Source organism: Equus przewalskii, chromosome 7 (genome assembly GCF_037783145.1).
Source record: "Equus przewalskii isolate Varuska chromosome 7, EquPr2, whole genome shotgun sequence".
NCBI lineage: Eukaryota > Metazoa > Chordata > Mammalia > Perissodactyla > Equidae > Equus > Equus przewalskii.
In genome coordinates this window covers 1,749,985-1,760,403 of record NC_091837.1, presented here as the reverse complement: position 1 = coordinate 1,760,403, position 10,419 = coordinate 1,749,985, and the positions used below count along the sequence as shown (strand labels likewise).

General features: G+C 44.6%; 1 long non-coding RNA gene across 1 annotated transcript; it reads left to right on the top strand.

Moving 5' to 3' along the window:
- The first annotated feature begins 1,082 nt into the window (after positions 1–1,082).
- Positions 1,083–7,019, top strand: LOC139084411 (uncharacterized). Its single transcript, XR_011541747.1, has 2 exons — positions 1,083–3,674; positions 3,949–7,019. It is a non-coding gene; the product is annotated as an uncharacterized lncRNA (long non-coding RNA).
- The last annotated feature ends 3,400 nt before the right edge of the window (positions 7,020–10,419 follow it).

Sequence of the window (10,419 nt, the reverse complement as noted above, 5' to 3'; positions counted from 1 at the left end):
ATGCCCCGAATTTGCTTTTTAGGTTGACACACCCAGACCTACATGCTGCTCTCTGCAGACAGTGTGCGGACACACACTGATGTCGACACTGGGGAGTTCAGGTTGGCAGTTTCTGCAGAAGTAAGTATCCAATCCCAGAACGAGAAGCCACAAGCCAGGCTGCCTCGTGAGGCAACGGGGACAAGATGACCCACAGCTCAGATCGGGACAGGCACGAACCAGTTCTGCTGTGGCTCTGCCCTGACATCCTGTGATGTCTCTGTCGGAGAACCACGACTGCATCCCTGCACCCAAAGGCCCCACAAGGCAGAACAGGGGGTGGGAGGATGTGCCCTCCCATGACCTGTGCCAAGGCCAGTGCATCTGTGGGCATGTGTGCATGCGTGTGCTTGCATGTGTGCATGTATGCATGCAAGTGTGCATGTGCATGGGTGTGCATTTTACTGTGGCCAGGAAATGTTGTCAATGTCCATTGTCCCAAGCCTAAGACTTTCTGTTTCCGTAACTTTCCTCCTTCCACTGTTCTGGTGTCTTTGCTTTGTATTAAGTATAAGAATAAGGATTAAGGATACTATTATTATTATTAGGAGGAGGAAACATTCACATGTGCTTAATATGTATCAAGCACCATTCAAAGCACTTCATATTTATGAAACTGTTTAATCACACATCCTCTGTGAACAGGCATTCTCATCATCACCTCGTTTTACAGACGGGGAAGCTGAGGCACGGGGGGATGAGCAACCCGCCTCAGGTCAGAACTAGGAAGTGGCTGACCCAGCAGCAAACCCAGGTCTCTGACCCCAGAGTCCCCGGTCTTCACCACCATCCTGTGACCTCTCATTGTGCTTTCAAAGCTGAGACTTGGCCTCTCCTTAAGATGCCAGAAACTTCTCTCTCCTATTTCAAAAGGAAATGACTGATACTGTGACACTGCAGTGCAGCCCTGTCCAATAGAAATAAAATTAGAAACACATATGTAATTCATAAATTTATAGTAACCACATTTAAAAAATGAGAAGAAACAGGTGGAATTATTTTTCATAATATATTTTAATGCAATTTGTTGAAATATTGTTTCAATAAGAATTAAACATAAAAATATTGATATATTTCACATTATTTTTATACTAAATCTTTGGAATGCGGTGGGTATTTCCGCACCACAGCACATCTCTCCTGGGACCACCACATTTCCTGCTCTGCAGCTATATAGAGTGTAGCTTGTAACCACCCTATGGACAGAGTAGCTGAAGGATGACGTTTGCTTGGGGTAACAGTCCCTGCAGTATGTCCTCACCGCCACCAGGGTGCGCTGGAGGGTCCCATGACCCGGAGCCCCACAGAGGACGAATGGCTGCTTCACTTTCCACCCAAACCAGGAATATTGAGGCCACCCAGAAATGAGCAAATTTCTATAAGGTTTGTCCACACTACCTCCATTCTCAAAGGCAAGATATTAAATACAACTACAATTTTAAAGACAAAGATGAGCCATCAACACATATTTTTCATTATTAGTCCATGTAATAAAGGACAATAGTCTGTGTGATATTTTTATGAATGTCACCTCAAAGTGACATCACTTTCAGTGGGAAGATCATTTCTGTAAACCTCACGACAAGTCATAAAGTTAGATTTTGTGCATAGATCTAGAAAGGAAGGCTGCTCAAAAGAAGTAGTTTATTGAACTTGGATGACCTGATATTCTCCACGAAGAGATACATTTGCCTAATTCACAAGCACAGATCACTTTTACGAAGGTCGATTCTCCCCAGGATGGTACTAACAGGTTCCCTGCCATGTTGTGACAAGGCCCAGAAGCGAAGGTGTCAGAACCGGCCTACAGGAGTGGCCAGCAGGGCCCCACAGGGGAGACTCTGAGGGGTGAAGTATGAGGAGCGGAGGCATCGAGGTGGGAGGGTGGAGAGGAGCTGTGTGTAACACATTCAGCGGGAAGAGTAGTGCGCGCGTCTGAGGCATGTGGCCCTCGTCTCGTCTTCAATGATCTCTTCAGATCAAATTCTGAGTGAACACATGGGATCTCCTGTCTGTGCTCATGTATCAGCACAGCGCTCCACACGTCATTTCTGTGAACAACGTCTCCAGCATTTTGTCAGTGAATTAGTGTCATCACATCCTCGGCAGCGTAAGGTTTGAAAACAAAGACATTTGTTCACAATATTAGGTGAAAAATGCATCTTGCCGATCATGTTTATAAAAATTAAAAGGTTTCTGTTCTACTCTCTCGGTTGTCCAAACTCAATGGCCTTGACCATGTTAGAAAGGGAATCCTGATCCTAACTTGTCAGGAGATGAGCCTGACATGGGGAGCTCGACCAGACATCAGATTTCCGAAAGGTCCTGCAGAAACACGCTCCTGGGCTGTCTGTCATGGAGGGAACAGAGGGAGTGTCCCCACCTCTGTGCACAGAGAGACCACGTTTAACCTGGAAACACAGATTCCAACACCATGAAGATCTGAGCGCTGCTCACACAGACTCAGGGAGGAGGGAGCACCTGAATACAGAAGAGGTGATGGTGACAGGAGGGTCCAGGAGGGCTGGGATGAGAGAGGAAGATATGGGCCATGGTGAGGGGCAGTCAGGGAGGGGGCTGACAGGTCAGGCTCTGAGGTCAGGCTCCTGGGTGAGAATCTTGACTCACTCGTCACTGTCTGGGGGACTTCGGGGAAATCATTTAACCTCACAATGATGGCTCGCTTCTCATCAGACTGGAGGGGAGGGTGACCTTGAGCAGAAGGCTGCTGGTGGGTTATTGTGACATCTGGTTGAGGGGGTGAATGTCAACACTCACCAGGGGTCTGGCATCTATTGAGGGCTCAGCAGTAGTCATTCTGTTGACTAGCTGTACATGTAGGATGACTTCCACTCTGGGGGCACTGGGGTTGTTGGTTTGGGGGTCCTAGTAAGTCCAAGTCCCCTGGGCTGTGCTCAAGGGGAAAGGGTGTGACTGCTGCTTCCTTTGCAGACACTTCCATTGGGTAGAATCAACCCCCACTCTGAAACCCACACCTGGCTCTTCTTCTGACCTCAGGAAATTGCCAGCAGGAGGTCCTTAGGCTCAGAACTCAGACAGGAGCTCCGACAGAGGGAAAGGAGAACAGAAGTGCATTCAATGCTGCTCCCTTCCTGAGCTGCAAGAAGAGAGAGGAAGAGGAGCTTGGAGAGGCCAGTCCAGCCGGGCAGCGCCGGGAAACAGCTGCTGGAAGCCTCCCCCCACCATGGACTGGGTTCCCTTCTACCTCCTTCCCCCACTTTTCCCACAGGTCTGAGTGTCCCGGGGCACTCAGATGTCCCCCTCCCTCCAAGCATGGGCCTAGGGACTTCTGTCCAGTCTCAGTGTGCTGAGCATCATTCTGGTATTTCCTGTTTCCGGGTCTCTGTGCTCTGCCTGTGCTGATCCCACCCCCATCTGCATCTGCCTCCCTGGGAGCCTCAGCCAAGCTCACCTGCACCCTGAGCACCTACTCCATTCACTGTATCAACAGAGACCAGGGAAGGACCCTGCGGAGGTGAAGAAGGTTAACAGAGATGGAAGCCACAGCAACGGGAATAGGACCCTTGACCACTTCTCAGGCTCCAGCTCTGTGGCTGACTCCTACTTCACCGTCTCCAGCATCCAGTCTGAGGACGAGGCTGAGCATCACTGTGGTGAGAGCCATACAATTGATGGACAGGACGGGTAAGCCACAGTGACAGTGACAAAGTGGAAGTGAGATCAAAACCTCCCTCCCCCCTCCCCTCTTCCCCACAGGGACTTAGGGTGAGCTGTCCCCTGTCCCTCTCCAGGACTCTTAAACTTCGATTCTTCTCCTTATAATGCCCGTCATCCTGAGCTCCACCTGAAGAAACCACTAAGAAGAGGCTGACGTAGGTAACATTTAGGTCATTTTGATAAATTGACATTCTGTTTCCTCCTCCACAGGCCTGTGGGGATGATGCTGGCAGAGACCAGACCAGCCCTGGCAGGAAAAAGACCCTTAGAAGTGGCTGATCTGAGATGACTCTGTTCCCAAGAACTATCATGCCCTGTGCTCCCAGCTTGGGTTCTGCTCTGGGACAGGGGCACGGGTTTCAGAGTTCTAGTGGTGACCAGAAGTCTGCAGCTAGTGTCTTGACTCTGGGCTCACCCTGAAGTGAAGTGGGACTCCTGTCAGCGTTGAGGGAAAGTAGGAAGCATTTGGCCCCCATGGCAGGCAGGACAGAAACCTGAACTCTATTGTGGTGGCAGAGCTGTGTTCCAGTAGAAAACTGGAGTGCATGATAGGAAGTCCGTGGCAGGACCAACATGGAGCACAGCCTGGGCTTCTCCAGCTGTGGTAGATGATCGGCTTGTGGTGGCAAGAACGGTTCCACAACCTGCCCGGAGGACTTTTCCAGGGACAGACAAGGATAAATTCACTGGAACAGCAGCAGGGTATGGTGGATGGGGGACACTGAGGTGGAAAAGATGTTGACTCCCCTGATCTCAGCCCTGTGGATGATCCACCTCGAACACATTGGGAGGGGCAGGATTCCCGGATGTGTTGATTTCCTCCATAGCTCTTCTGGAAGCTGAAAAACAAGCATCTTTCACACACACTCACACCTTGTATCAACACAGAGTAGCCATATTGACCAGGTAAAGCTGGTCCCTGGGCACTGACCTGAGCAGGGTCAGCTGAGAAGTCGGGGCTGAACCTCAGAACATCAGGCTCGTCTACCCCCGTGTCTAATCTCCAAGATGGAAAGTCCAGGAGCTGGCCACAGTTTAGATGACCCCCCAGGTGGGTAAGAGGTGGCCAGGCTCCTGGGAATGGAGTGGACAGGTTACCGGAGTAGCAGGAGGAGAGGTGGACATCAGGGCTCAGTCCTGCAGTGACATGTGTCAGCCTGTGGTTGGCTGAGTCACTAAGGTCACAGGGCCACCTCCCATGCTCCCCACTCAACTAAAGGGTTGCTCTCTACAAGGGTTTGCAGTGACTTTGTCCCCAACAAGGCCTCCCATGGTCCCTCCAGTGGGGAGTTTCCGCCACCACTTACATTGTAGGAAAGGGAGTCAGGAGGACTGTGGGGAAATAAATCCAAACGCCAGTGTGGATGACACCACATCCATGTCCTCCTGGGCCTCGTGGTGCTAACAACTTGGAAGAAGGTCAACAGTAGCCTCTGGTGGACAGACAGAGGGACAAACTGCTAGAAGTCATGATAGAAAGCCGTAAAAGGAGGCAGATAAAGATCATGCCCTGTTGTGCCACGATGGTGACCAAGCAGTGAGGGCGCTGCCTCTACAAAGCCTTGCTGGAGAGGGACCAAGGGCCCAGGAGAGGACATTACTCATGGTCAAGTTTGCGACAGGGGCAGGGTCTCATCAGAGGCCACTCTCAGCTCTTGTCACATGAAAGTGACTAACGAAAAGTGTGAAGGACAACTGTCCCTTCCTGGGCTTTTCCAACCCATGCACTTGACCTCACAGATTTTCACCAAATTTGGTGAAATTCATGAACAAATGTATCCAAGAAGCTCAACAAAGCTCGGGCAGAGGAACCATGAGAAACAGCACCAACACACATCATAACGGGATTGATGAAGTGAATAGAAACCAGTGGTGAAGACACCCTCTTACAAGCAGCCAGAGAGAAACAACATGCTCCTTACAGAGAAGCAAGCATCACCCTGAGGGCGGGCTCTCATCAGAAGTCGTGTGAGCAAGAAGACAGTGGAGAGATGTCTTTAAAATACTAAAAGAGAAAACCTGTCAACCTTGAATTCCTTACCCAAGGAAAATATCATTCAAAGACGAAAGCAAAAGAAAACATTTTCAGACTGCGAAATCTTACAGAATTGATGACCAGCAGGTCCTCTCTACAAGATACGGTACAGGATGCCCCTCAGATAGAAGAGAGTAATGGTAGCTAGAAACACGAATCTACACAAAGAAATAAGCATCAGACATGATAAATATAGAAATGTTTTTATTTGTCAAAGTCTATGGAAGATAGACAACTGTTCAAAGCAAATAATAATAATAGCCTTTTGCAATTTATAATGAATGTAAAAGTAAAATATATGACAATGATACAAGTGCTGGGGGGAAAAAAGAACATGTTATGGTGTTCTCATACTACATGTGAAAAGATAGCATATCAATGAAAGGTAGACTTTGACAAGTGAATCATTTAAGTTTAAAACCATTAAAATAAAACCATTTTAACAACAAAGAGTTATACCTAATAAGATGTATTAGTTATGCTTCTCCAGAAAATATAGAACCAATAGGATAAATGTCTCATATGTACATAAAATGTATATATGTCTGTGTATATACACACATATACATATGCATATATTTGAGAGATATACATCATATATATTAATAATATATAATAGATTGTATATACATATATTACACATAATATACTATACTGTATATATGTAAATAATGCGTATATGTAAAACTTATCTCTCTACATATATATAAATATGCTTAAAGTTGCTTAACGTTGTCCTATAACTTGGGGATTCTCTGATAATTTTTAATGTCTTTTTCTAGCTTTTATATATATAAATATATATATGTAGAGAGAGAGAGAGATTTGAAATAATGGTTCTTGGAATTGTGGGCTGGCAAGTCTGAAATCTCTAGATAGACCAGAAGGCTAGAGAAACTTAACAAGAATTGATGTTTCATCTTTAGTCCAAATTTAATCTGAATAATTAAACATTTTAAGAGGAGACAGAGAAGAAAATCAAAAGATCCAATCAAGGGCTGGCCCCGTGGCCGAGAGGTTAAGTTCGCGCACTCCGTTGCAGGCAGCCCAGTGTTTCGTTGGTTCGAATCCTGGGCGCGGACATGGCACTGCTCATCAAACCATGCTGAGGCAGCATCCCACATGCCACAACTAGAAGGACCCACAACGAAGAATATACAACTATGTACTGGGGGGATTTGGGAGAAAAAGGAAAAAAATAAAATCTTTGGAAAAAAAAAAAAGATCCAAATCAAACTTCTAGAAATGTTAACTAAAATGTCTCAGATTAAAAATACAAGGGATGAGATTAACAGCAGACAAAAATGCTGCAGAGGAAGAGATCAGTGAACTTGAGGACGCAGTGATAGAAACTGCAAAAGAAAAGCCAGAAAAAAAGACATTAAAAATTATCAGAGAATCCTCAAGTTACAGGACAACTTTAAGCAACATAACTAAATGGAATTGGAGTCCCCCCAAAAGAAAAAGTGGTGTGGGAAGACAGAAAAAATATTTGAAGAAATAGTGGCCAAAACCATTCTTAATTTGATGAAAACCTAAGCCCAGAGACCCAAAAAGCTCCACAAACTCCAAGCACATAAGACAGGAGGACGTAAACACACACAAATATCAAATTGCTTGAGGTGGTGAAAAAGAGAGTATTGAAAGCAGCCAAAGAAAAAAGATACACTACACTCAGGGGAAGAAAGATAAGGATTCTAGCAAATTTCTAATTAGAAAAATGCAAGTGAGACAACAGTGGGCAAACAGCTTTTAAAAGCTGAAATAAAGAAATTAATTCTTTATGCAGCAAAAATATCTTTCAAAAATCAAGGTTGAATAAAAAAATTTTAGACATACAAAATCTGACAGAATTGATTATCAGCAGACCCAAAATACGGGAAATAATAATAGACACCTCTCAGGCAGAAGGAATATTATACAGAAAGACTCTGTATCTACAAAAATGAATGAAAGAATCAGAAATGCTAACTACAGGATAAACATCATGAGCTTTTTCTTTATTTAAATCTCTTGAAAAGATAATCCACTGTCAAAGCAAAATATCATAGCGACGTATGTTGGAATTTATAGTGTAGGTAAAAGTAATATATATGACAGTCACTGATGTCTCATCGATGACTGAAATATGACTTTTCTCATTTACTGAGGCTGAATTTGTTTAATATAAATATTAAAAGCCATACGCTTATGCAGAAAACTGTAGTGATGATGAGAAGGCCTTGGAAGAACATAGGGATCCACTCACTCAGGCCACAGGGACGGCCAGGAGAAAGGTCAGTGGGTGTCCTGGGCACTTGCTCAAATATCTGAGTGACGTTATTAACAACTTTCACTTGTCGTCTCATCTGCTGGCACACTGAGAGGCTTTGCCTGCATTGCTTTTCCACACAAAGCAAGGGGTGCCCCTAAGGGAGCAAACACCCCTAGATGGTCAGTAGATAGTCCAATGCTGGGTGAGCGTAAACCGCCATGGCCACCAGAAAGCATTGACTCTTTTTTAGAGCTTCAATGGCCACAGCAATTTTAATCTTACTTGGATATTATTTTTGGCACTTCCTGGTTGGCATCAATGATTTTATTTTGTTGTCTGGACTTTTGGCCCCTAAGGTAGCACCAGTGACCCCTGATTTGGTCAGTAGAATAAGGACAATTGGTAAAAATGGACATGCTGAGTATATGGGAGCAATATTCACGCGAATTGCTTAGGGACAGGATCCCAAAGGTTTTCATTTAGCCCCCAAATGCAGAGGGTGCAAATCAAAATAAGAAAGGAGGCCTGGCACAGAGGAATAAATGAGTGTAATGGGGGAGTTTAGGGGCATAAAACCAATAACCTCTTGGTGGCTGTCTAGACTTAGAATTTTTAGAGGAAGCAAGAAGTAATGTTTCCAGTAAGCATTTTGATCAGGACACAACAGGGGACCATCCTGAAGAGGAGAGACTAGTGGCCCAAAAAAATGAAATAGTTGCTATCAATCTAACAAAATATGTACAAGATCTATACGAGGAAAACTGTAAAACTCTTGGTGAAAGAGGTTAAAGAGGAACTAAATAAGTGGAGAGATATTCCTTCATGGACAAGAAGATCCAGTACTGCCAAGATGTCAGTTCTGCCCAACTTGATCTACAGATTCAAGGCAATCCCAATCAAAATCCCAGCAAGTTATTTTGCGGATATTGATAATTTGATTCTGAAGCTTATATGGAGAGGTAAAAACCCTGGAATAGCCAACACAACACTGAAGCACAAGAAAATCAGAGGGATGGCACTGCCGTTCTTCAAGAGTTCCTGTCGAGCTACGGTAACCAAGATAGCGTGATATCAGCAAAAGAATAGACCAATAGATCAATGGAACAGAATAAAAAGCCTGGAAATAGACCCACATAACTATGGTCAATTGATCTTTGACAAGGGAACAGAGGCAGTACGATGGAGCAAAGACAGTCTTTTCAGGGAGCCAGCCCAGTGGCCTAGTGGTTAAGTTTGGTGCGCTCCACTTTGGCAGCCCAGGTTCAGTTCCTGGGTGCAGACCTACACCACTCATCAGCCATGCTGTTGCAGCAACCCACATACAACATAGGAGAAGATTGTCACAGATGTTAGCTGTGAATCCTCCTCAGCAAAAAAAAAAAAAAAAAAAGATAGTGTTTTCAACAAATGGTGCTGGAACAAGTGGATATCCACCTGCAAAAAAAAAGAGAACTTATACTCTTCACAAAAATTAACTCAAAATGAATCTTAGACCTAAAAGTAAAACTCAAAATTATAAAACTCCAAGAAGATAACATAGGAGAAAATCTAGATGACCTTGGGTCTGGTGATGCCGTTTTAAATACACCAAAGGCCCAGTCCATGAAAGAAAGATTGATCAGCTGGACTTCATTATAATTCAAATGTTCTGCTCTGTGAAAAACACTGTCAAGAGAATGAGAAGACAAGCCACAGACTGGGAGAAAAGTATGTGCAAAAGATACATTTGATAAAACGTTGTTGTTCCAAATATATAATAAACTCTTAAAACTTAACAATAAGAAAACAAACAATCCAATTTAAAAACTGGCCAAAGACCTTAACAGACCACAGAAAATATACAAATGGCAAATAAGCATACGAAAAGACGCTCCAGGCATGTTATCAGGGGAATGCAAATGAAAACAACAATGAGCTACCACCATACACCCGTTCGAATGGCCTCGATCCAGAACGCTGACAACACCAAACGCTGGTGAGGATACGGAGCAACAGGAACGCTCATTCATCAATGGTTGCAAAATGGTTCAACCACTTTGGAAGACAATTTGGCAGTTTCTTACAAAACTAAAAATACTCTTACTCTACAGTCAAACAAGCCCGCTATTTGGTGTTTACCCAAAGGACTTGAAAAGTTGTGTCCGCGCAAAAACCTGTACACGAATGTTTACAGCAGCTTTATTCATAATTGCTAAAACTTGGAAGCAACCAAGCCCTCCTTCAGGAGGCGAGTGGACAGGTGGAGCAGAGGGGGTTTTAGGGTGAAACTATTCTGTATGATACAGTAATGGTGGATACAGGTCATTACACATTTGTCCAAACCCACAGAACGTACAACACCAAGAATGAACCTAATGTAAACTGCAGACACTGGGTGATAATGTGTCACTGT